This window comes from Paralichthys olivaceus, chromosome 12 (assembly GCF_024713975.1).
Source record: "Paralichthys olivaceus isolate ysfri-2021 chromosome 12, ASM2471397v2, whole genome shotgun sequence".
Lineage (NCBI taxonomy): Eukaryota > Metazoa > Chordata > Actinopteri > Pleuronectiformes > Paralichthyidae > Paralichthys > Paralichthys olivaceus.
In genome coordinates this window covers 18,214,667-18,242,661 of record NC_091104.1, presented here as the reverse complement: position 1 = coordinate 18,242,661, position 27,995 = coordinate 18,214,667, and the positions used below count along the sequence as shown (strand labels likewise).

Here is a 27,995-nt window from a genome sequence, read left to right as displayed (position 1 = left end):
TCCATGACTCATAATATCCACACTTGAGATGCCTTCCACACACATTCATAGCCGCAGCAGTAAATCATTATGCACATGCTTTACACTACCTATGGTACAATGCCTTATAGCTGATGTTTATTTATCCAGACAGCTTGGACATATGGTTTGTGCAGCACAGGACGACATAAACATATATGGTATACCACATCTACGACAAACTCCACAACAGAATTACATTTTAAATAACTAATTAGTTGAAGATGGTACACAACAAAGTCAGTCGTATCTGTTGTGTCTTCAAACAAACCACATATTCCATGATGCCAATCATCCAGGCAGTGATTGCACTGCTTATACTAGTGTTGACGAGACTACTGAAGTACAGTTTGTTTACTGCCAAAGTAAAGAAAATGCAAGTAAAATATTTCTTGGTGTTATTTAAACAAAACAAATGCTAGTTTAGCTCGAATCCAAGAGGAACCTTTTGGATAAAATGTTTGACAGTGAACAAGCTTGATATGAGAGTACCAAAATTTAAACAATACTTCCATTTTATGTAGTTCTTATCACACTGATGTATGTCCAAGTGTTGGTGCCACCTGTATCCTGGATAGTATAGTCTACTTCTTCTTTTTTTTTTTTTCCAAGTGGGAGGAAGTGGGGATGCGCCATCTTTATTTACATCTTGGGCTGTAACAAATCAGATGATAATTTCTAAATCAATGTGTGGCAGTGGTTCCAAACCAGTGACAATCTGAGGTCACAGTAGACACTAGTAGACACTTTATAATAAAGAACTGAGAGCTCAAATAAATCCACTGGTAAAAGGTACACTCATTTATCTTCAGGTAACTAGATCAACAAATCTTACAGAATGCTGCTTCTTTTATACTGACGTATTATAAATAAGAACATAGAAAATTCACAATAAAATCTGGTAGAGATCCTGTTGATGCTGCTTGACTTTGAAGTCATGCTGCAATTACAGAATCTTTGTAAACAACCCATTTTCAAGATGCAATGGTTTACATCTCCATAACGTTGGTAAACCATACGGCCCTGAGCTCCAAGAAGTGGAAAGAAAAAGAAATGCATGACAGATTCTCGCACCAGTGGAAAAAGTTCTCTAAGCATTGCCACATGTCCATGTAGACATCAAGCAACCATCATGTAAGAGGAAAAATGCAGACAAGCACAGATAGTTTCTGCTTTGCGGTTCGCCATAAGATTCAGAAATGAAATTACAATACTGCTCCCAGCAATTGGTTGGGTGGATATTCTGTGTTATAGCCACGGAGGAAAGCAGCGAAGGAGAAGTCTGGGATGGTCAACAGTCATTTCGTGCATGCTGTGTTTATGTGCTCCCTTCTGTGTGAACATCTGACCTGTGTGAGGTGGATCTTCCTGAACATAAATGTCACATAAACACATAAAATGTAACTGCAAATGGGAATGAAGAAATGCACGGATAAGTTTTACTTGTATTCATATGGAGTAGTTTCACTCACAGATTTACTATAAATCACAAAGTGGGGGATGAGCCTCCCAAGTGGGACTCCAGACAGTTTCAGAGGAGGCTCAGTGAATGGAAACGAAAACATGTTTTTTGTTGTTTTTACATTGGTTATCAAAAGGAGATCACGTCAAATACTCCAGATGTGTATGTGTATTTTGTGGAATTTATTTTCACCGAGCCAGAAACCAAATGTCTTATACAACATTTGGTGTTGGCTGGATGTCAGATAGAAATACAGGATTGGATTATCCACGCTGAATTGTTGAGTCTCTGTGGGGCAAAATAATACATAATTATAATTGCATTAGTATCCAGAAACTGAGGGAAACTCAGGGAGTAAAGGAAGGTAGGGGTGAGGGGGTGCTTCCTCTCTAGGATTTGTCTGGAGTAGTGCAAGGTTATAGGCCTTGCTCAAGGGCATTTAAATCTCCATAACAAGGGACCAGCAAACTTCTGGGTACTAGCCAAAGATGGGAGTTTTTTAATTATGTATTAAAGATATGATATGTTACAATTCTCCAAAACAAGACCTATATTTATTTATTATCTGTAACAACCTCAGACACGAATGCTGGTGGGCTCAAAATGCACGACTCAATGAAAGTAGCGAATGTAACAAAGATTTATTTCTCGATAAAAAGGTGCACAAACAAAAGGCGCTCTCTAGGAGGATCAAAAGTAACAAAATAAACACTTACAAAACTGCGAATCAAAGAAAAGATCATAAACTTGATAGAGAACACAAACTTGGCTTGACGGCGATACTCCCATAAACACTCACGCACAGGACAAGACAAACTGGCACGGGACAAAGGGAGACGAGGACTATTTATACATGAGGAAAGGGAAAACAGGTGTAACCAATCAGGGGCGGGGAAGACGGTCACCAAGGCGGGAAAATCACACAAAGGGAGGAAGTCAGGGGCTGAAACGAGAGAGAAAAGGTGAGTACAAAATAAAGCAGGAAGTGCTCGACGAGACTAGATATGAGTGAAGTTTAACTTAACATAGAGTGCTCAAAACACACATGACTAGACATGAACTAAACTCAGGAATGACATTACTCTAAACATGAACATGAATAAACTAAACACAATTGACGAGACATAACATTATCTCGGGTTATGTACTATGTATTACCCAAAGTGTTTCTAACAATGTTAAAACCCAGACAAATCCCCAATATTATTCAAGGTAATGTTCCTTTTGGTTGCCTTTTAATTGCCTCATATCCAATTCCCCCACACTGCTAGCTAGTTAGCGCCTACTGCTGTTTGTGTTGGTCACTCGTAACAGATCTTGATTATTCCTTACTGTTTCCCGTGTAACGCGATTCAAACTGCAACACATTACATTGTCTGTGGACATGATTTGTGCCTGAGTCACGTCACAACAACTCCCATCATCCTACACTGTTTTCATCATCAAACTAGGTCTTTTGTAAATGTTTTTGATTGAGAGATTGCTTAACATATTGTGTGTTTAAATATTTGTACATGTTGATTCAATTTAAAATCCATCAATGATGTGAGATCTCACACGTCTTTATTTAAGTTGGACAAATATAAGTAAAAGAAGTATCCTGCCCTGACTCGGCCAATTATAACATGGTTACGTAAATGTTATACTGAGAATTTCAGTCAAATGAATTTTTTTTCTATATAGTTTTATTCACATGCTTCATCGTAAAAATATGGCTGCATGTGTATTGATATTGTACGGATATAAAAAAAAATCCCCACTCGCCATGTGGGCGGTCTGGAGTTTCCTCCTTCGAGCTCTGGTCCTCCTCAGTTGTCTGGCTGTAGTTACCATTTATCTTTTCTCTGTGTGTAAATTAGACAGATCCTGACATGCAGTACTTTAAAAGTGCTGATTCAGTAACAGCAGGTGTCAGGAGGGACTATCATGTTGTGACAGCTGCAGAGACCATTTAAAACAATCACATAAGTCACCTACTCATTTGTGCATCTCACAACATGGTCATAAAACTGCCACTGAAGTTTCAAAGACACCCCATCTCACATCACCTCAGTGGCTTGCAGATTATTGGATTGAGTGGAAACACATGCTATGTGGAGCTTTTACAGCAGGAAAAGCTTGTGATGGCTCACAAGTAAATAAAATAACAACCATTAACAGGTTAGCTGGATGGGGATCAGAGCTAAGCTGAGGCGGTTTATGTAAACTAAAGTCAAATAAAAAGACAAGGAGTTTAGAGTTTATTTGGAGAGATCTCTTCTCTTCAGACGCTGATGTACCCTAACAGCATTGATAATCACGTGTTGATGTCATGGTGGTATCACTGCTACTGACCTATTTCTCTCTCTGATCACCAGCAGTCAGGTTTGGAACTGGGAGTGTTTTTACACCATAACTGGACACAGACTTTCCACTCAGATCTGTCAGCGGGGATGAGTGAAAGTCTGCTTGGGCCACGTCCATCGGAGGAAGACTCCAGATTACGTGTGCAGCCAGCAGGATAATTCACAACACATGTGAATAAAAGAGGAAGAAGAGGAGGGGAGGAAGTGGAGGGGCTGGAGAGACGGAGACTAATGCGGCTACTGTTTTTAATCCTGCTTCACAAAGTCAAGATTAAACTTTTTACCGCAGTAGGGCATCCTGGTGGAATGGCACGTGTGACAAGTGTTCAAAAGTAGCTGCACATCACGATAGCTGTGTTCCAATTCAGGGCCGCCTCTTTCGAAGGTCTGGCCGCCCGTAGAATGGAAAGGCTTGACCGAAATGAGATCATTTTGGATTTTCAGCTTGTCCCGCCCTCCTGTCGCCTTGCAACTATGCTGCAGTTGGTCAAGAAAGTATTATGCCCTTTGGTTTTTAATCATGTGTACCGTTAGCTTGTTAGTTAGTTTGAGTTGAGGCTAATTTGAAAGTGTAAGCATTTGATATCTCGTTGCTTGCCAAACACCATTATCGCTTTGAAAACAGTTATTCACTGAAACACAATGAATCCTGGCAAATGTTGGATAGAAAAGGATCCACCCATTACTGAGGCTTTGCTGCTCTGGGATGGAATTTGTTTGGCGTATTGGAAGAGCCTTCGAAATGGGAAAGCCAAGTCATGCTGCTGTGATGCAATCTACCTAAAAATGCAGCCTCTGAAGTAGGTGGTCCCTGAATTGGGACACAGCCGACATCTTCATCATCTCCTTAGTCTTCATTACTTTAAAAAAAAAAAAAATTCCTATCAAGTTAAAATCTGACACGTGCAAAGTTTCTGAGACTTCAATCCTGTTTAAATTTGCAACTGTTGTCATTATTGAAAAATGCTTCATTTCAACATTGACATCATCCTGCAGACACCATGTCAACAACAACTGTGTCTTGTAGTCGATAGTCGAAGTCATAGATTATAATGTAACAGTTGCAAATGATTTATTTCCTCCAGCATTAGCAGGGCTGAAGTCTGGCCGCAGCTGACAGTCTAAATTACAGCCTCCTGGCTATCTGCTAATCTGTCAGACAGGGTGGTCACTCTGCGTGCAGCTCATCCTCTGCAGAACATCTGAAGCCTCAAAGCAAACTTTCAGTGTTGTGAAGGGGATTTGAGAGTTAAGTCAGTGGCTCTTTTCTTTTCACTGCTTGAAGGCAGAAATCCCTCACATGTTGCTGGGACTGTCAGAAGTGTTGATTCAGCCATTTTCGTGTTTGCCAAGTTTTGAAACTTGCAACCATGATGTAAGCAGGAGCTACTGTAAATCACAACTCACTCACACAAAGTAAAGTCATTTAAAATTTTGGGGTTCGCAGTTCGGACTTCAGAAAGTTGCTGCCTGAATACATGTGGAACAAACAAAACAGAAATGAGAGTCTCCTAAAAACATATGCAAGACATGAAGAGACTCATGAGCAATGACTCTCAACAGACTATCTGCTTATCAAGAAGCAAACAGACTTACATTTACTGCAGACCTATATATAATTTAATTTAGGGTATATTTCTTTTCATGTGTTTTTTTCAAGAATACAGAAAACGGTATGTTGCCAAAATGCTTTCCATCTGTAACCAAAGTTTGTGCACTCAAGTGTTCTTGGTTTCAAGAGGTCTCACATTTCCTGGACAGCATGTAGTGCAGAAACACGTGAGCAGAAACACGTGAAGTTACAATACTTTCTTACATTTCAAATATTTTAGTGGAAGTCTGTTTGTTTGTTGAAAACTTAAGCAATCCTGGAAGAAAATTAATATACATGTATATGTAGCTTTTTGCCAAGTGGTGCTCAGTGTGGATGAGTGGAAGTGATGCACTGCTGTCTGTCAATGTCTTTGTATGTAAAATGGGTGAAACACCATGACTGACAGCTAAGAGTGAATCGCAAATGGTCAAGTGCGTGTATCGGCAGGGTTTTGCTACCGTGACTCCATCTACTGATCGCTACTGCACAGACTGTGGTTTCATTTATGGATAATGAGAAGAAGTATGTGTCGACCATCTTTTTTAACATTCTATGGTTTTCCTGGACCAGCAACCAAGTAAGTATAATGGAAAAGACTGACGATAGGACAAAAACATTAGAGTCCTGGTAGACGTCATAATATTCTATCCCTCCTGTAACAAAGTCTTTTATTTCCTTGTCTGTCTTGTCTCATTGTTGTAGAAACAAACAAAAGTGTGATGTTGGGCCCAACATGTACACTGACCATGAAATTCAGAGACAAACTGAGCTCACCACAAAACCCATTTTGACAAGCATTTCCTTCGTCTTGAATTATCCTTGAGAAAAATGACTAAAAGACCCTGGATATTTGTAATGACCTTGCTACAATCAAAGAATATTAGCTGTTCGTCTTGAGTTGTTTTGTGCCAGATATGACATCATGTACAATGCATAAAGCAGAGATATAGTCTGGAAACAGAATACACATAAGGAACAAATCTGGAGAGCAATCACATTAGCTACAAATGAGATGCAGGTTTTTGGAGAGAACTTTTGCAGGTACTTGATAAAAATGGCCTGCTCTTTAACTACAAAGATGTTTAATGTCTGGGAATGGAAAGTGCATGACTGGTCTATTTTTACCAATGAACGGAAGAATACTGGAGGATAGGGTGCAGTAATCACAAAACATCAAATCGCCTTAACTGTTTTTTTGGAATAATTTGTTGTGGATGGACTTTACTAATTCATATCCTCATTACGTTCAGAGCTCTTTCCACACATCATGCAATACTGTAGGTTCCACTATGGTTCAATGATGGTGGGATCTAAAGCAAAACACACGCCTCTCCACACCCAGCTGTAATTATGAGTGTGGTCAAATGGGACACTGTACGATGTGAGCCAGATTTTGACTTGATGTCTTTGAAGTTTAAAGAGGCGGGCCTTGAGGCTTGGTGTTGCAGTTAGTTGGCGCTGTAGCTGTAACTCGCTAGCCGCCTGGGAACATAGCTCTATGAATTTTTCTAATTGTGTATGTATTGTGTTTACTCCACTCTGTCATTTTGTTTCCCACATTGTGCATCATTTAATTCAATAAAAAGGTTACAGAGAAAGACTAAATTTCTGAATTTGCTTGGTTGCTGACTGGAATCTTGTTTCCCTGACTCTTACCTCCTCACTGCAAATCATTTCTCTATTTCGAACATTATAAATCAACACAGGAAGGTTAAATAAATATTAATGTTAAATGTAAATGTTCAACGAAATAGCAAAGACTTACTTTGATTCTACAATGTAATCCAGTGTGTGCACTCCATATATACTGTACTGGACTTTGGAGCCTCGATTCACAGACATTGGAAAATGTGTTTTATATTAAATACCTATTTGACTTTTGTCTTTCACAAATTGCATCGTCTGACAGCTTTGCCTCAGTGGTCATCACTCAGATCAGACATGTAGTGTTTTTTTTTGTTTCTTTGCCAACATTGTGTTCACCATTACTTTGAAGAGCGATGTTCATCATGCTCTGGAATCTCTCTTGCACAGAAGGGAGCCTGTGGGTTGGATGTGGTCATATCTGTGATGTCTGGTGTGAAAAAATGGAATCTACCCATTTTGTTTTAGGCAGCAGTATGAACAAGTCCTTTTCGAAAGATATACCAAAATACCAAGGCGCGCACACACATAAACTAAATGAATGTGGACAGACAGTGGGGCTGGACCAGAACCTATGCTCATGTACTCCCACTCAGTCGTGCATTTGGCCATATTGTTACCCTCCACTCTCCAAATGGATATTAATGATGATAATAGAGGAGAGTAGAATTTCCCTACTTCACTGGGATGTGGTGGCCATGAAGATTACATACTCAATTTAAATTTAAGAGACCGAATCACACGGGAAAGGTTTTTGTTCATCCTGGTCCAACAAGGATCTCTCCCAATGCTGGGGATTTATAAGAGCCATTACCAGATGTCTGTTTGTTTATTACATTTTAATTTGTTACATTTTAAAGCTGCATAGGGGGAATCAAAGACATTTGGATGTGTCTTCTGCACCCTGTCAATGATTTAAACATTACCTCATACTTTAAAATAACAAAGAAATCACAGTTCGTCTGTTAAATTTAAATTGGCATTACTCAAATTCCCCCTCTGAAAAAAGGAAAAGCTATGCTCAGCCTTTTTAAAAGTCCACTACCAGAAGTAGCAACGCAAGCGGATGCAGCAATTTTAACGTTTACCCTGTGCGTGGTTTTCGGCGAGAGCTTGTCTACAGTGTGTTCGGATTTTCTTGTGTGTGCATGCGAACATGGAGGATATCAGAGGACATTTGGGCTTAAAAAATTTTGTAAATGATTATGTAAAATGTGATTTTTCAATTTGAATGTTGATGACAACACGAGCAGTATGGAGGCATGTTTTTTCTGTTGTTTTCTTTCTTTCGAAGGAGTCAACAGTTACTTCAACTGTATTGTATTTGGCTGCAACACTGTTTAACCCTTGAAACTCCAAAAGTGTTTTGTGGACTCAAACACTTCACCCACCCCTTCATTGGCATAGTGGTGAGTAGGTAATGAGTGGATTTTCATTTTTCAGTGAACTATCCCTTTAACAATTAACGCATTAGGTAGCTACCCTTCTGCTCGCAATTGTACAGCTATAATTAAAGTATAAACATTATTACAAATGCTTAGTCAACATGTCTTAAAAGTAGCTAGTGTTAGCATTATTTTCTTTTAATGTCCAATTATATTTGAGGTCAAACCACAGACTTTATATAAAGATGAAGGACATGATGGCTCCCGAAAGGTGAAGCCAGTGCATTAAGCTCCTTGGTGGCTGACTGCAGTATGGGTCAATTCAATTAAGTATGTATTTATAGTTTCCAGATAGTGGAGACGTTTTGTACATCTTTATATACAGTATAGGGGTCTCAAGTATATATTACTGTCTGAGCCTCTCTCAATCTCAAGCTTGTCATGTGCTGAAACATTTTCTTAAGTTTTCTGTCCTGTGGTTTATGAAAAAGCTTGCATTTCCAGGAGATTTGTTAAAGGCCAGGAACAAACACTGGAAACACCTCAACTGGATTTGAAATGAGGTTGGAGCCTAATCAGAGACCGGTGGGCAAATCAGCAGAAAGTTCCACCTACCAGAGGTTAAAAAATAGGCAGAGGAGAAAGGAAAAGGATGTGTAGGCGCCACAAAGAATGCGAGATCCTATCACAATCTTACAAACTGATCCATTAACATTTTTGGTTTTGTGGATTTTATCCGCACTAATAAAAACACAAGATCATAAATTCTTGGCCTTTTTAAACAATTTTGTTCTTGAATCATCATACAGACTATGTGGCATATATTGAGTTATTGTCACAGATCACACCCTCTACCATTACTCTGATAATGCCAATAGAAAGTTTCCTGTGCCTTTACAGCCAATGGCACTTTTTGTTGTTTATATTCCTCAAATATTTATTGAGCATCTCTTAATTTCAACCCAGATGCCACTGTAAACAAACTGGAAGGATTATTTAAAGGATTTGCTGCTATAGCAGGCCCTGTTTATGTGTTCTGCCAGAATGGTAGGAAAGAGTTCCTCTGAGTCGTCCAAGGTAAACAGGAACATTTAATGATCTTCCCAGGTAAGTCTTTTTTCTTGACTGTATTGTGAAAACAGCCCAGCTTAAAAGCAAAGTAACGTCATGGCTTTCCTGGCTTGAAGCCTCATCTTTTGAATGGTCTACCTGGGGGCCCGAGTTTAAACCCCACTCATATATCTATGTGTGTATTTGAATTTAAGCTAGTTATAAATTTCAGGAATGACGAAAAGCGTGTTTTTGTCATCTAACTACAGCATTAAAAGACAGAACACAAGAATGTTGCTCTATTCACTTTTACAGATGATATGCAACAGGTTAGGTTAGTAGATTTTATTAAAAACCGAGGAGATAATTGTTAAAGTTAAACCTGCTGGACATTGTCTCTAAAATGTTTATTTTTGTACTTCAGAATTTGTTTTGGAACTGAACTGTTTAATGAAATTCAGACTGGGCTTCATCACAAATCAGCACTTGTTCAGCCTCCTGGACCCGTCACATGTCTGCATGTTTTTATTTATTTCATGCTTGCAGCGACTGTTTCTGGTTTGGTTTCTCTGTTTTTTCCAGTTATTCTCCAGCACAAGAGCATAAACTTAATAAGAGCTAATGGCTGCATCTTCAGGCAGCACGTTTGCTCAAACAAGCTTTGTTTAAATCTCAGGATGTAGCTGTAGAACTGATTGGAATCAGTGGGATATTATTATCCTAATTTTGATTTATCCTCATCAGTGGATTATGGTGATCATATCAGACATTATATGTCCAGTCAGCTCTAGTATAACACAACTAGATGGCTTCAGCCTCAGTGCTTGGGGGACTCCCGGGACTTCCAAAATGCTTGGTGCGTGAGTGTCTTTAAGAGTTTCTGCAGATGTGTAAGATATATAATCCGTCATAGGCTTTTTGCATCATGTCACCTACCTCCTATCAAAACACCCGCTGCACCTTAACACACATTCAGCCAGCAGTCAGAGCTGATCCTGACCAGAATGGAGTGCACCAAACTCCCTTGACCGTTTTCACACATTGTCATCCGGCTGAGATCACTCAGTCTGCAGAGGATGAAAAAGCTGTGAGAGAAAATAACCCCCCTGCTGATTTGTTCTCACTGCTGCAAGGCTGTTGGAGAAAAGGCAGCCTCATTCTCAATCTTGTAAAAAACAATAACAATCTCTTCAATTCTACCGTGTAAGACACAGCTAGAGCGCATGCAAATTCACTTAGTATAAATACAAACTATGTCAACATCTCAACTCTGTCAGTAAATTATCCATGTTTCAAAGACGTGAAGAGTCATCTCTTGCGAGAACAAATAAAGGAGAAGAATGATGTTTTCAACAGATTTTCATGTGGACTGCTGAGAGTTGCAGATGTTCTTAATCCCTCTCCTTTTTTCCCCGTGTGACTGTCTATTACAATTTATGTGTGTCTTAGCAACACGTGTCTGTGTCGTGGGTGTGAACAGCGAGCAGAGTTAGCTTGATGGGAGCAATTTGTCAGCTTGATCCTGTTCAACCTAATTCACGGTTTTAGCAGCTAATGCTGGTGCAAAGCTTTCTCCATTCATTGAGTCTCTCTGATGTAGACAGTAACGCTGTTCAGCTCGCATCTTCAAGCAGAAATAAGTGCAGCCACCAAGTGATAAACAGGGAGTTTGACGGCTGTTGCTTATTATCACTGAGGCCTGGTAACTGCTGCACCGTGGGTCTGTGCGTAAGTCAACATTCTTCAGGCATGGAAGACGTTTCTATTTCATACCACAGGCAGCTTGAAGTGTTTCCAGAATTCATAAAATCCATACTGACTTTTTATTTCAAATAAATCATCACCAAACACCGTCTTTTTCCTTTGGAATTTAAATAAATTGAACACACATTTGATCTGAGCATTTTATTGGGGATAAACTGTACCATTCAACGTAACAATGAATAAGGTCCTGGAGGCCTCAACTGAACCCACACAGCAAAGTTTGCCTTGAAACAAAACATTTTCATCATAGTACCAGATGCCAACCAGTATTTCTACACTGCAATACAACTCTGAGCCTGTCCCAATCCCTCTCCCTTGGCCTTACTCCTATGAAGTGCCCTTTGCTGGGAGTCTGCCTAGTCTAAATCTTCCCCTAGGAATTGGGACAGCACTCGCCACGTCATCAGCTGACAACCAACATTATTACAGTGAAAAACAATATCAACTAACATTATTATATTAACAACCATTATCAACCAACTGCAGGACACAAAGGATAGATTGATCTATTCATCAAGAAGCAGTCAGTCAGCGTGTTTGCATCGGTAAAAATGAACGTTACAACTTACTCTCACTCAGACTGGTTTACATGCTTGTTTTGACAGCATGAATAGCAATTTTCCTGAAATGCTTGTCACAGCAATTCAATGATATTTGTATTTGCTACTGGATTAAAATAAGATATTGGTTGGATTGAAATTTTTTTTTCATGTTTTTCTGCAGGATTTCATGCTCACATTTATGAGCCATGTTGACTCGCTTTGTCCATTCGTAAAGCATTCAGGAATTTCCGTCTAGCCCTTTGTTTAAAGGGGGGTCCTGAATACACTACGGTTGAAGGGGCGTTTGAAGAGCTGGATGAGACAAGCCAAAAAACTGTCTTTTTTTTTTACAAGTGAAACTCCTACACAAATTAAACAACTGGAATATGTTACACTAACTTTAAAGGGATAGTTCACAGAAAAATGAAAATCACTCCTTATATCTTACCACTATGCTGATCGAGGGGTAGGTGAAGTGTTTATGTCCACAAAACACTTAAGGAGTTTTAGGGGTAAACAGCATTGCAGCCACATCCAATTCAATTGAAGTAACTGGTGATCATTTTTTAAACAAACAAAAGAAAGAAAAAAAAAACATTAAATGCCTCCATATTTCTCTTGTGATGTCATTAAACATGATTCTAATTCTGACCCTACAACTGTTTTTCTGTTCAGAATAAAGAAAGTTCTAAAAAGCTCAAGAGGGACTCAAGATTCTCATATCACCAAACACATCAAATTACCATAAAATAACTGACATACTACATGGGGCCTTCAGTGGCCCATGGAGTCCATGGCAGTTGCTTGCTAACTGCTAATATATTAATGATTTTTAACCCAAACTGGATAATTACATGGAACTTTAAGGCTTAGAAGAATGTTGAAAAAAAAAAACAATTACTTAAAACGTTTTTGTAGTAATAGTTTGTTCCAGGAAATTGTAAAAGCTGCCAAGTGAGGAAATCTACAATTAAAGTCGTTCAGGTATTTTAGGCACTGACATGCAGCACTGTCATAACACAGTAAAAGAGGTAGAATTGTTTTCAGGTCTGCTCTTGTCAGGCCAGCCAGCATTCATTTTCCTTTCTGTTGAAATATGTGCTATAAAAGACTCTGCGTTCATCTGCAGCCTCTGCAGGAAATAAAAAGTATTGCCGACAATAGAGAATCAGATAGGGAAGTGCAGCAAAGGTGTTTCCACAGAAGGGATTTCCTCCATCAAAATGCTGACATGTGTTGATGTTTCACAACTTCTAGGAGTCCTGGCACAGACACCACAGAGGTCAAAACCAAGATGGAGGAATGTTATAGAAGTTGCTTGCTTTTATTGCTCAGTTGTATGAATGCCATTGCATTTGCATTTTACTGTCTTCTCTTAAAGGAATGAAGTGGACAAAAAATCTGTTGGCAAGGTTAAAAAGTAGATAGAAGTTCACTTTGGAAGGTGAATATCAGGACACATGGAGGGATGTATGTTGGAAGTGAAAGATATAGGCCGGTGGGTGGCTGTGGCACAGGAGGTAGAGATGGTTGTCCACTAACAAGAAGGTTAGTAGCTTGTTCACCTGTTCTCCACTCTACATGCTGAAAACACTGAGACACTGAACCCTAATGTGCATCAGAGTGTGAATGATGTGTGATAGAAAGTGTTGTATGAACCAGGGAATGTGACTTTTAATCTAAAGAGCATTGAGGGGTTGCTAAAACTAGAATGACGCTCAATGAACATTTAGCATTTACTTGGTTGATGCTCGTGAAACTACACAGAGCCTCAAATTAAAGCCTTATTGGTTTCTTTGATTTTTCTTTTCCGATCCTTATTGTGTAGAGAGCTTTCCTCCCTTCAGCTGTGCTTTATTTATGGCATCAGTTCCAAAACTGGGGCCATCGTGTTCTCTGCTGATTGCTGGCTGTCAATCATCTCCTAAGGTTAACGTCTTGTCATTGGGATGTAAAGCCTCCCACAATAAAGGCTGCTCTGCCTGTGAAGCTGAGATGCATTAGTACATGAGCTGGGAGTCAACCTGAACAAATGATTACTGTGATGTTTGCTGATTACAGTGTGCAAAGTTCTCAACATGGACCCCAAAATGTGTATGTTTGATTACTCTACCTCTAACATTAACATTTTCCCATTTTAAACTTCAAATGATGAGTGTAAATTTAGAAAAGTAGTACTTGTGCATTTTGGGGCAACTTAAAATAACAAAGTGACCACAACATTCAAATTTAAGAACATATGTACATTTGTATTAACTAAATGGACTAAAAACTTTGTCATAGAAGGAGTAGTTCTAGATATCTGGAATAAATACACAAATTCATGCTAATAGTTAGTAATTAAGATTGCACTTGTCTGTGAGGAAAATGCCAAACCTAGCTATTTAGCTTCTCTATTTCTGGAACGGTGCTAGCCAACCACCCAAAGTTCTGTTTAATTAATACAAAAAAGTAAATATCTTTTATACAACAATTTGTAATAAGCACATCTTCAAATAGTAAAACTATTATGGCAAGATTTAGTGTGTTAACATGCAAATGCCACATACAGTATGAACAATATTTTTGGTAGTGCTATTTAGCATTATACTTGTAGATCAGCCATATAATATTAACTGACATATTGGAGAGAAAAAATCATGGCATCCTATATCATTCTCAGAGGTTTTGGACACTGCTCTGCAATTATAGTCTCTCTGGCATCAGAACATCACTCTCTTCCGCTGCCAGTGGAGTGGAGAGCATGTAAGAAATGGGCCTTAACCAGAAAGGAAAAACATTTTAAATGTATAAATTTAATCCACATGCCATACAGTACATTCACTGCAGGCCTAATTCAATCCTAGAATAACTGTGAACAGTGCCAATATGATCCTAAATAAAATTGTGTGGTTGAGTAAGTTCATGTTGAAACTTTAGTGTATTATTTTAATTCTAAGAATTAGAAGCCATGTGACAAATGAAGCAATTGTGGGCCGTTTCTGGTGTAATTTATGACTGTGGTAAGAATTTTATGTCATTTTCTCTCACTACTGTTTGTGTAGCGTGTATTTCTCAGTTTAGTTTTTTCTTCATTATTAATTACCCTCAGTATATTTGACATACATTACTTGCTTAAGCAATCACAGCTCTCTTCTTTTAGGGACTTGCTGATTTTCTCTTTTAATATCTGCATCTTACTTTAGCTGAGTGGAAAGCAATAGCGTCTCTCATCTACTCCTTGCTCTATCTTGCTCAGGTCTTATGTTCCTCTGCCTTCTGGTACTCATAATACATGAGTGTAATAGCCATTTTTGAGTCCACAATAATGGACTACACGGACAAATTTGAGTCTGTGTCTATCAAAGCTGTGTGTCAATATAATGGAGGACAGCTAGCTCAACTTTTTTCCAACTGATGGTCATGTGGATAGTGCAGAGGCCTCATTGTGTATAACACTCAACTCCTCTGAACAAGAAGGTAGTGAATCAGAGGAGGCTGCAGTATGACTCACAAGTCGCAGAAGTTGGACAGAAAAATATAGCCCAGCCTGGGAAGACAGCATACAAAGCCCTCCATAAAAAGTCCTATTATTTATCATTAATAGAGACAAAATCTCTGTTCTTTTCAACGCTGTAGCCAAGGAAGAGCCATAGCTCTTTTCTATTCCATTCGCCAACTCAATAGTAATGACTTCATGTGCTTTTCTTACACATAAAATTGAAACCATTACTACTACTTCTCACAACTGGAACAAATACAGTACAGTTGCCTTAGAAAAAACTGTGATGCCTTATTTACAAATAGATAGTAAATGATCTGTATTAATATAGCACTTTCCTAGTGTTGATGGCCACTCAGAGCTCTTTGCAGTACAGTTTTGCCATTCACCCATTCACACACATTCATAAAGTGAATCTATGTGTGCAGAACTTTCTGTATTATATATCACTCATACACTGCACAGCCGTCAGGGGCAATCTGGGGTTAAGTATTTTGCCCAAGGCCACTTGCAGAATGGGGGAGACAGAGATTGAACTGTCAACCTTCTGGTTAGTGGACAACCCGCTCTATCCCCTGAGCCCCATTGATTTCTTCATTAAATTATTGATGAAGATGGCCAGCCATCCTTGGTCTTCTTCAACTACAGGTTTCTTCCTGTTGGAAGGAACTTTTTTCTCAGTCACCAAGCGTTTGCTTGTCGTGGAAAGTGTTTGGTACTGAACATTCTCCACCTCAACAAATCATACACTTAGATGAGGTATGTCGTGCTTCGGCACTGCATAAAATGTTATTGAATTATGCTTAATGAAACCATCCTTTACTTTCATTTCACATTGTGCAAGATCTGCTGAACCAAGTCCAAATCATCACTTGAAGAAATGTAGAATTACCACTGAGTGTGCAGATGTGCAGATTTCACATTTCTCTGCAGGCATTACTGGACGACAGTAATATTTTTTCAAACTGGCCACCTATCTACATCTGCGCTGCATAAGTCAACTCTAATGTGCTGTTCCAAGGAGGATCCTGGAAATGGCGTACCAGGAACAGACAGATCACAATTTGGTCCCTTTAGAAGGTTTTGCTCCAGCCATTGAGTGGAAAAATCTTCCAAAATGTGTTGAGACACTCAGACAGACAAATTACGATTGCAGCTTTTAATTTTAAACAGCTTGTAAGCTGGTAACTATACTAAGTCTCATATATGCTACATAAGACTATACGAGTTTGGTCACCTCTCAGGATCTTTCCCCCAGACAGATCTGACGTGAGAGGTCATATTTTAAAAAGCCATTAGGGCCCACATTCTTTCTATGAAATGAAAATGATTTCCTCTTGTCTGTGACAAGTTCATTACTATCCAAACGACTCTCGCATAATATTTGTCCAACACAAACCATCATAAATAACTTTAGATGGCACTGTTATGTCATCAAAACCTCCCTTATTCTCAATACGGTCTGGAATTACTCAACTTGTTATGCAATGGCATAAAGAGAATGGCTCCAAATTTCCAGCTGTATAAAGCTTTCAACAGAACACGTCGTACTATTCCTCCTCTCCAGTCCACACTTGGCTCTGTTTAAAATAATGTGTTCTTTGTCTTTTTCTTGTTTAATACACATAACGCGCTGAGTAATCGCAGATTTGAGGAACAATACAGACTTCTCTCTCTGCTTTCTTAGTTGCCATTGTGGAAGAAGCTATAAAAGAGGCCACAAATATATATTTTTAATTTGAAAACAACTTTTAAGAGTAAGAAATAATTTCCTAGAATTGGGGGCTTTGTAGTTTATAGCATTAACTGCTCAGACTGGAATAACCACTACTTTTCAGCTTAGTGCTCCAGCTCGACTTTACATGATTTATTCGAATTAAACAAGATGCTGTGTTCAGCGTAATGAAAAATGCTTCACTGAGTGTGGTAGTGTGCTGATTTATGTGTTTTAACAGTTTTTGGGCAACAATTGAGGACTTTGGCTCTGCAGACAATGCTGGCTTTATCTGGTCCTCGGTTCACAATAAGAAAAATCTGGAATATCCCTCGCCTGTCCCTTTAAAAGAAACCAACAGCTCAGGATAATATTAACAATAATAATACAAGGACTGGTCAAGGACTTGTAGAGAACACAGCAGTTTGCTTATGCATTTGTATTCGGAGTAATTCTCCTAGCATTAATTACTCTATAAATTTACATTGCGCAGTCTGTGTGGCTGCTATGCCATGAAGATTCATGGCTGGACTCAGAGTTTGTTTTTCTTTGGCATAGTTATGGATTGATTAATGACCTGCCCACAGGCTTTATAAGGAAATACTGCTGAATCTCAACATTAAAATTACAACAGGACACTACTACATTACAAGACATGGGTGTTTTTTTTCTCCTGTAGGATTATCACATATTCACAATGTCATATAAAGATTTATAGTGTTTTTTAGGCGGTTAGTGTAGATTTGATTTTGGGGTCTGGGACTTTAAATACCACGTGCTTGCATCACAGGTATTTTCAATTCAAATCCTGTTTACAGAAAAGGACAAAATAAACATTGTGGACATGGTGCTAATTACATCCAGATCAGTTCAGGAATAATAAAGTTTGACTGATTGATTGATTCATTGTTGTAAGATTTGCATGTGGAAAGTATTTCAAGTTTCTCTCAAAGTAAAATCTCTTTTGCCTTTGAGGAGGGTGGAGAAGCTGTTTACAGCCGTTCACAGTTTATTTTATAACTTTGACATAAAAGTGTTAATGAACTCCGTATGTTTGCATGTTTCGGATGAATATTCTGTTCAAAATCAAAAGCTTGTGTGCCTTGAGACTACTCAAATGAGCTTTACTACAGTTGAGTGATCTTGTAAATGAATGGACTGCATTTAGGCTCAGTGCTTTCCTAGTGTTATCCACCAGTGTTATCCAGACACTCAAGTCTGCTGTAGTGAACATCTGATTAGCAGTCAACCCCTCGCTTGAGAGATTATTTTATGGTTCCTAATCAAAGGAGAATTAGTGAAAGTCATGTCACCAACACTCCTACTTGCTAATTATCCTTGTGCTTTACTGAAGTCACCCAGAAAACCTCACCTATCAAATAATTCCTGAAATTTCTGTCTGTCCGTCTTTCAGACATACACTGAACTCCGGAGATTCTCCAGAGTTTCTCCAGAGGAGGTGTGTGAACGCAAATTGAATAAGGGCCTCCAGAGTTTCAGCAGTCTTACTTTGCCTGGCTCCCTAGTATAAAGTCCACAAACTACAGTGTGTGTGCCAATACAGCTGGAGATGACCCACAGGATTCACCACAAGCGATTGGGGGGGTTGATGATGGTTCTAACACGCAACAGACGCAAAAATGAAAAAAAAAAAAAAAAACATCTCAGGAAGAAAAAGTGTAGTCACAAACAACGGACAAGTCAAGTTAGTGGTATTAACAGTTGACACTGGTATCTAAGTGCTGTAAATACAAACATGTGATCCCCGCTGTGGAATCCACAAAAGTGGACAGAATCATGTAAGACCTGCACTTTCTGACCGGACCAGCTGATACAGAGTTCAGTCCAGATGGTTTTTAAACGGCGACATCTGCACAGCTAAAAATATATGACAACTGTACAGCTGCAGCACATGTACAAATACAATATTGTATTGCCAGTTATTAAATTGAGGACAAATGGTGAGAAGGGGAATAATGAACTAATTTCTCTTCTACCCTTCAAACCAACATTATCAAAAGTATTCTCTGATGCTCAGCTCCAACAAATGTAAAAAGACCAGTTGTTCTTAAATCTGCTCACCATTTTCTCCAAGGAGCAGTTTTCAATTTTTGAAACATAAACATGTCTCTCGCTGGTGTAATGAAGCACAGATGAAACTGTCTATGCTTCCGATCAGAGTTTGTTTTCTCTTTCATGAGCAACAAAAACCTGTTTTGAATTCATAACTGAGGCTACATCCACATTTACTAATAGATTTTGGTTTCAAAACTGAAAACGTGAAATTGTAGGACCTCGGTTAAAGAACTGTTTAGGGTGAACTGCTTAAAATGTATGAGGTTTATGCTTTTTACACTGTCATTGTAGACATTACAACACAATTTGCAACAATTTAAAGATATTTAATGATATTTTGAGTTCTGGTACTGGGATTTTTGGGTTTGTTTTTTCTTGCTGTGGGGCTAGTTTTGATTGAGCATTTGGCTGCTATTGTCATGCTGACCTGGCACCCCTGAACCTATTTAAGGAAGAAATATGGCTTTTAGAAAAGGGAGCAAGGGAAGAATTTTTACTGCCATGTACATCTTAACTCTAGGAGTTCATGTATTTTAACAGGGGCTTCTATCCAGGGGTTAGATGACGGGATGTGCATTCAAGTCATTTTACACTGTTGACATGTCCTCCATTCGGTCCTTGTATAAACGAGAAGAGTTCAAAACAGATTAAAAGATGAGGGTTGGGGGACATCTCTGACCAACTACCAATAAGGATGAAGTGGAACCATGTGGTCCTTTTTACATTCTAACATTATCCCATCCAGTGCTGACAGTGGTTATATGCTAGCATACAATTATGGCAGCAGTAATGGAAATCACACGATGGGATAGAGGTCTGATTGTGGAGATGGTCTATTCAGCTTTATTTCTTGTGACGAGGCAACTGCTTGCTGTGTAAATTGTTGAACGTGATACAAAGAACATAAAGAGTAAGGGAGGTGTTCAAAAATGTACATATTATCATGTGTCTGCTTCCATTATCATCTCTCTTGACTCTAAACTCTCTTTTCAATACAAAGATAACTATACCAACCGGTGCAGTTTTAGTCTACATACAGTTTGTCTCCAGACTCCTAAGGTCACTGTGACCTTTGACCACTGAAATCTAATCAGTCCAAGTGACAACTGGTCTACTTTGACAACTTTGAAGAAATTCTATAAGGGCAGACTGGAGATATGTTCAAGAGGTCTGAAACATGTGTAGTGAGGTCACCATGACCTTTTACCATTAAAATGTAATCTGTTAATTTGAGAGTCTGAGTGAAAGATTTGTACCAAATATGCAGCTATTCTCACAATCGATGACACATCGATGGGGCAAAAAAGTGTTTTGTGAGGTCACAGTAATCTTGACGTTTGACATTTGACCAGCAAATTCTAGTCAGTTTACCTGTGAGTCCAGATGAATGTTTGTGCCAGATGTAATAAGAAATGTACCAATGAGTGTTATAATCATGAGGTTTCCAAGACCTCAATGTTTGATTTCTGACCTTGAAATTCGAATTAGTTCATCTATGAGTCCAACTGTGTTTATACCAAATTTAAATTTTGGTATTTGCATATTTTATACTCGAGTATCTGACTGATGGAAAGACGCACAGTCCCAAGAATGCTCCCGGACACTCGCAGATATTAGCTGCTGATGCTTTCGTATCCTTTATATACAGTCTATGGTCGTATCTCCTTTATGCATGTATAAACTTAGCTGAGTCAACATTTTTACTAAGTGGAGATTTATACATCACTGATTGAAAAGGCTGACTGAAACAACCCACCACAACCTAACATTAATTGCTTATGTGACCTATGACCCTTTTATACTGAGGTGAAAAAACATTATTTGGTATGTTTGACAAAAATGACCTGAACATTATATGGTGTTTAATCATAATGGAATTAACCAAGTAACGTTTCACAAAAGTAACACAACATATACTAGCCTAAAATAGATATTTTTGAATAGTTTTGCTGATTATGTTTCGCTAAATGACCAAATAACGCTAGCAAGGACAGCAGATACTTCCCACTCATTTAAAACTGCATTACTACCACATATTTCTCCATTGCGAATACCAGCATTTAAAAGTTCAATGGAAGTACTGCCAATGTGCTGGATTATTTTGTTACAAGCACATTCGAAAACTAAATATTAACTTTGATTCTATTTCAGAGGAATTTTTCCTCTGGTGCTTTTTTAAATGTTTTCTTATTTTAAAACAATACATGAATAGAGCTTCTTCCTTTGACCGAGCCTTCACTCTCTGCTGTGCTGTCAACAAGTGTGAATATCTGACGGTAAACTGGGGTGAAATAGCCAAATTAGTTCATCCAAAATTACCATATCGTCCTCCCACGTACGTTCTCCTCAAGTGACTCTTTTCGGTGCTAACCCAAATGACCTATTCCCACAATAACAGCTCTTGAAGTGCCTTACATCTGTTCTGCACAATGGCCTGTGACCAGTGGGGAATCTGCAGTGTGAGTACAAGGTACAAAGGGAATACATTTTTGCGCTTCTGATTATCATTTAAAAGTGAATAACTGGCTGAAGGCATGATACAGATCAATAACAGGAAACAGGAAGTTCCTCAGTTGCATATTTGGATTTGAGGCTATTCTTAAAATTGAATATTTTAAAGTGCAGAGGTTTTTTTTGATATGCTGTCAAGATCTCTTTTTCTTCATGTTGCTTATGTGTTTGACTCCCACACTGTGATGAAACGCTTTGGCTTTGACTGACGGGTTCGACCACACCAGCTCCAAACATTTGGTGCATTTTATCTCAAGAGCTTAGAAATCAAGCCTCACAATTTCTCATAATACATCATGACACTTGTATCTGTATCTGCTGAGTGATTGGGCATAATCCGCTCACTTTGCATTGTAGTTTCACCGCAGTCTTTTGCCTGACCGTGTGCCCAGATGTGATCAATTACAATAAATGATGTTTATTGTTCTTAAGAGTGAGCACTCAAGTATGTTTGACCCTTTAGCAAACAAGTATTCATTATGTTTAATTTGCCATGAACAAGGTCTTTCCGTGTCACAGTCCTTAGGTAACTGCTAGTAAACACTTCCAATGGGGCAGTGTGTGATATTAATGAAAACCATAACAGTATAAAAGTGACAATACATTTTTAAAAGCCCTGTTAGTTGTAGTGACAGTTACTGAACAGTGCAAGTAGTTTGTAATTTAGTATGCTGCTGTTTGGTTCAAGCATAGAGAGGTGAAATGATTTGAAACGCTGAGGAGAACTGCATTCTTTTGATATGCTATCATTACAAGTGATGTCTTTCACATTATGTTATCATACAATCCAGAACCACTGCAAGAAATACAGATTATAGCAGCTATAAACATGTCTATTAATCTAACCAATCAAATCTAGAAGTAAATTCTTAATTTAGAGCTTGAATCACTCATACTGCTTTAAGACATGATGTGAAGTATGTATCAGGGAACGCGCCTCCTTGTCAGTAGCGCAGGACATTTCCGCAAGTTTTCCTGCCAGCCCCTCAGTGACATCTGAGAATACAGCAGTAAAATATCCCCTGCTAATTCCACTGACACGTGTGGATTATGTTTCTAACGTGCAACTGACACAAACACAGAAACCCACCACCCCCAAAAATACAAAAATCGAAGGAATAAAAAGTATCATCTACGCAAAAGAAGCCAATTGGAAAGACAGATTTTAGGGCAAACACCAGTGTTGATGTGCTGTAAACTAATACACAGGATTTCTGCAGCCTAATTTAAAAGTCATCTCAAATTCTATCCAGACACCACACCTGAAAGACATTTTCCTGTTGTGAACACATTTGACACAGACGTTGTTCCTGTGTGAAAGGTTAACTTGTGTCAAAAAATTGCTATCTACTAAAAAGTGCACTCAGCATCTTTTGTTACATTAAACAACCTCATTAAGTTTGAATGGAGCTAATGGCTAAATTTAGACCTTGAGGTTTGCCTTGGAATTATAAAATAACCACAAATAAAACTGATTGCGATTGTTAAACTTCAGGATTTCACATGATTCTGTGAAAATGAGCTCGACTTTCATATTGGTACGTGCTGCTGGTACTTACCAGGAAAAAGAGCAGCTGGATCTGCTATATTCAGAGGAACGGAAAATCTCTCCTTCCAACCAGACCTCAAGCCCGACCTGAATCAACTTACATACATACAAGACACAAACTGGTCCGAGGGCAATTTAAAGGAACAAGTTCTTTCACTTCAGTAACTTAACAGAACAATAAGAGTTTAATTCTGGATCTGAGTCAATGCCCGCAGAGCATCTGCAACAATCAAATAAGAAATTGCTGAGAAAGACATAGATGATGTAAATCTCAGGGTTTGTCTACACTGCAAGGATAGGGGATCCACTAAAACCTCATCTACTGCCACAACTGACAGCTGGGTGGCCGGTTCGGTTACTTCCGTGGATTGATGTCCCCTATATAGAAGCCACTAAAGACGAGAGCGAGGGTTTCCATTTGGCCATTATTATAGAGTTTGGTAAATAGAGGGCGTTTAAGTGGAAGTTGTTGAAACTGGTGTTCGGTGTCATGAATCAACATTGAGAGGGTGTTGTGGTGACCAAATTGTCTTAACAGTGGCACGCTCCCATGGGAAACGGTGTGGCGATGACCACTGGAATTAAACAAGGAATTTATTTTCCTCAGAATTTTCGCTCATACTTTAACGGTACAGTGTGTAGAATTCTGTGATATCTAGTGTCACCCTCCCCTTCCAAACATGAAAAAGAACCTGTGGTAGCCTTTTCAAAAGGTGTTTAGTTTGTCAAGTCTGGACTAATGTAAAAAACATGGCGGCCTCCGTAGAGAGGGTTCCCTCGATGTAAATATAAAGTATTTAAATATAAAGGGTCTTTTCTGGTGTAAGGAAAACTACGATTCATACAATTCAAATGAAACGAACTAGTGAAAACATCATGAGGATTCTTCTATATTAAATTTCTGCCAATAGATCCCTTTCACCTAAATCTTACACACTAGACCTTTAAGAGGAGTTGCTGATGCAATTCTGTTTGGGAGAAAAAGGTGAAGATGTCTCATTCGAGTTCTGGATAATGTTAAATTACATTTTAACACAACAGCCTCTTTTCTCTGCCTCATGCTTTAAGATTAATCAACACACACACACAGGTTTGCACAGCTACCCTTATTGGGGTTGCATTTACATTCATTCATTGTGGCCGTGTAACAGAAACCTAGTTCCTAACCTTAACCAAACACAATTCATATCTCACTTTAACTAGGAGCTCACAAATGACATGTTGCTATAAGGATTTTAGTCCCCATTAGGTCTATTAGACCAGACAAGATCAGAGTTTACGCTGGAAAAGGACCTAAGGATCAAAAACAAGTGCACGCACACACACATACTATGACTCAGCCCGATGAATTGACCATTGTAGCTGTGTTCAATCATTAAGTAACCCACTGATTTCCCTTCATGTTCAGGCATGCTATCTTGAAACTCGATAACATGCTGGTGAGCCCTCTGGTGCAAGCCCCCTACTCAAAGAGATGGCCAATTAAGTGCCATTAGAAGGCTTTAAACTTATCACAGGACTATTTTGGAGGCTTTATCCAAGCTTTAGTCACAATAAGCCCAAAGGTATGTCTGGAATCTGGAGTCAAGGATTCTTCTCTCCTCAGGCAGCTTGAGATTGAATCCCTGTTTTGAGTTTGACAATTATATAAGAAATAAAAAAAGAAAATCAGAAATGGGATTCTAGAAAAAAACGGACATTTCATTATTTGAGACAGAAAGAAGAGGAAAAAGTCCCTAGAAGTGGGGACGTTTTACAAGAATGTCCAAAGAATTACATTAAAACAAACTGTCCACATTTACCCAAGCCACAGGTAGCATATAAGGAGATGCACATATTGTGTGTGTGTGTGTGTGTGTTCACAAGTACATGCTTTTGTGCTTAAGCATCTGTACGTGTGGCTTTGAAACACTGTGTGCATGTTTGTTTGTGTATCCCACAGCATCCAGATGCCCCAGATGTGTTTCAAGGGCACCATGCTTCATGTGGCCTGATTTCTTGGTGCCTGCAAGGGTGATGATGAGAAGACACTCATCTGTTCACCCCATCTTTAGAAAGCACAAAGAGAAGGGCCTCAGGGCTTCACATGCGGAAACCCACAAAGACCAGATGATTAGGTAAACAATCGATAAAAGGCCTTAAATCCTAGAGAACAAATGATACAAGACTTATTATCCAAGGAGAGTTTTGAGGTGTATGATGAATAAACAAGAAACAATTGTGTGGCATCAATACGTGATCAAAAGACTTCCTTGTCTGCATATAAACAGAGCCCTAAATGCCCAGAGTGATGGTGAAAATGATTCATCTAAAAGGTGATCACATCTGGATTCAAGTCCAATCCAGAACAATAGACTTTGCAAATCTCTGAAATGAACCCACAATCATCATTCAGGGCCAATGAATTGTTGTCACAATGGATACAAACACAATATGTGTTTGGGAGAACTTTGTATCAGCAGGTTGCAATTACAAATGTGTCCTGAGTATTTCAAAGATCTAATAATCTTCACATCAATAGGTCAAAGAACAGTGGACGTTTAATTAATAACATTACATCAGTAAATGAACTACAATGATACTCAGTAGAGTGAAAACATCCACCAAGGCCCAATAGTCCACTTAAATTTAATCAAGTCGTATACTAGATAGATAGATAGATAGATAGATAGATAGATAGATAGATGCTTTATTGATACCTAAGGAAATTCAAGAACTTGCACACACTCATAGATATTAGTTCCTGTAATTTATCAGATTTTTTTCATCAAGTTCCATTTATCTTTTGGAATAGAACAAAAGTGTAAATGTTGAAATATGTCCATCTCGCAATGTTAAAGAAACTAAATAAAAAATGAAGAATCCTGGATCCACACCAAAATGTAAAGGGGGGTTCCCTGAACCATACCACATCCTTCCACTGGCTTTCATGGAATTCTGTATCAATTGTTTTTGTGTAATCTTGAACAAACAATTGGACAGAGATGAAACATAACCTTCTTGTAAGAGGTAATATCATCTACTGTAGAGAAGTTTAACATTGTCTATTGTTTTCTCTGGTGTGCCATAATATGTCACGTAACAGGAATTTACTTGGATTTCATTGTCATTTTTATGAGATGGAATTAAAGTGATGGTGTGAAACAGCAGTTGGTCGAGGAGTCGTAAACCTTCATGATTTTATTGTGTGTAATAAAATGCTGTCAATTTACAATCAAATTAAACTGAATGACATAACTACCTCAGAAATGTTGGGAAGACTGAATGAGTTACTGCTGAAGTGTTTATAACCCATAATACTTTTCTATTAACAGGAATAAATGTGTAGTTTAAAATAGCTGCTCTCATCTGTCATCTGTCTGCAGAGAAAGAACTTGTGTCAGCTTTAAAAACAGAAACACAACTGTGGTCGCTCGTGTGCGATGGAGAAACACCCTGAACAGAGTGATTACAGGGGGACGAGACCAAAATGACCTCCCTGCTCAGTCAGGAATGGCTTCACTTTTATCTTTAAATACATGGGAGGTTAAATTTACTGTACATACATCTGTTTTTGAGAAGAGGTCTCAAGGTCTCTGTAACCATGTCTTTGTGTCACTCTATTCCAGCAATCAATTTACTATTATTTAGGACTCTAACAAAAACATTATATTATATTTAACTCAAGTTACAGTTATATATTAATTTCATTTTTTTGTCCAGCAAGTTTGTTCACTCTAATAATTCCTTCTATTAGAAAGAAGTAAGTACGTTCCTGCTGCTGTCTTAAAAATGTGAATGCACTGAACTTAAGTTATTTGATAATGTCATTTTGTTAAACTACTGGAGTAAATGGAACTTCAGATATCATTCAGTAAACCTGAGATGAATCTGAATCAACTGTTTCTCCACAGTTTTTTTAAAATGTCACTTCACTTTTCTGACTTTAACTCACATCTACAGCTGTTGGAGCCTTTTTTAACCAGTGTCAGTAGAAAGACAACAGACCAGGAAGGATGTCCACAATGACTAAAGTCAAAGTGCTCGGTTGTGAGGACTGAGTTCAATACTTACTTTATGTGGTCAACATGGTTTGTGTTATTATGAAAAGAAGATACACAAGTCTCCATCCCGTCCGTGAAGCATCACCGAATGATGGTCTGACTCTTTTCGCTTTTTTGACATCTCCAAACATGCTGTGACCAGTGTGAACACACCGCCCGACCTTGGAGGAGTCCAAAACAAACATTACTTCCCTTAATATCTTTATAAAAAGGACCTGTATAACCCTTTAAAGCTGTGATAATATTCAACTACATTCTTTTAGATTGTCCCTCATAAGGCTTGGCTTTTAAATGAATTTATACAAACATAAAATCCCCATCACTTTGATATGGCTATTTATCTTAACAAAATCACAAACTCTTAATAAAACACTGCATATAAACATATTCTAATTATTTGTCACTATATAAACCACATATTATCATAAACATACTGAAAAATGATTAGTGTGAACGATACAGTCTCGGAATGATCATACTACTACACATATTGTAAAACTATGCACACACGTGGTAATGAGCGACCATTTTCACCCACGTGGAACAAAGCTAAGGCTAATTGCACGTTTACCTGCTGGCCTCTTGTTAGCTTACACACACACTCACACAGTTGTGCTTAAACCATAGACTGTATATAAACTCAGCAAAACTGCCAAAGTCCGTTTTAAATTCCCTCCATGCTCGCAACAATGAGAAACGAAATACCCACAAACCTTGTGCCATTATCCGCCTGGTGCTAAACAACAAGTATGACTCCTCACTCATCTGGAAGGCACACCTGCCATTTCATCTAACGTCTCTTGTTTACCGGCACTGC

At 38.5% G+C, this 27,995-nt stretch overlaps 1 long non-coding RNA gene across 3 annotated transcripts; it reads right to left on the bottom strand.

The window, feature by feature from the left end:
- Positions 1-27,984, bottom strand: LOC138412451 (uncharacterized). Of its 3 annotated transcripts, none has more exons than XR_011244822.1 (3): positions 27,892-27,984; positions 27,189-27,339; positions 1-672 (listed from the first exon to the last, which is right to left on the bottom strand). It is a non-coding gene; the product is annotated as an uncharacterized lncRNA (long non-coding RNA). The 3 variants fall into 3 exon arrangements; XR_011244820.1 differs by lacking the exon at positions 1-672 and adding an exon at positions 679-2,423; XR_011244821.1 differs by lacking the exon at positions 1-672 and adding an exon at positions 11,378-12,356.
- Positions 27,985-27,995: the final 11 nt, after the last annotated feature.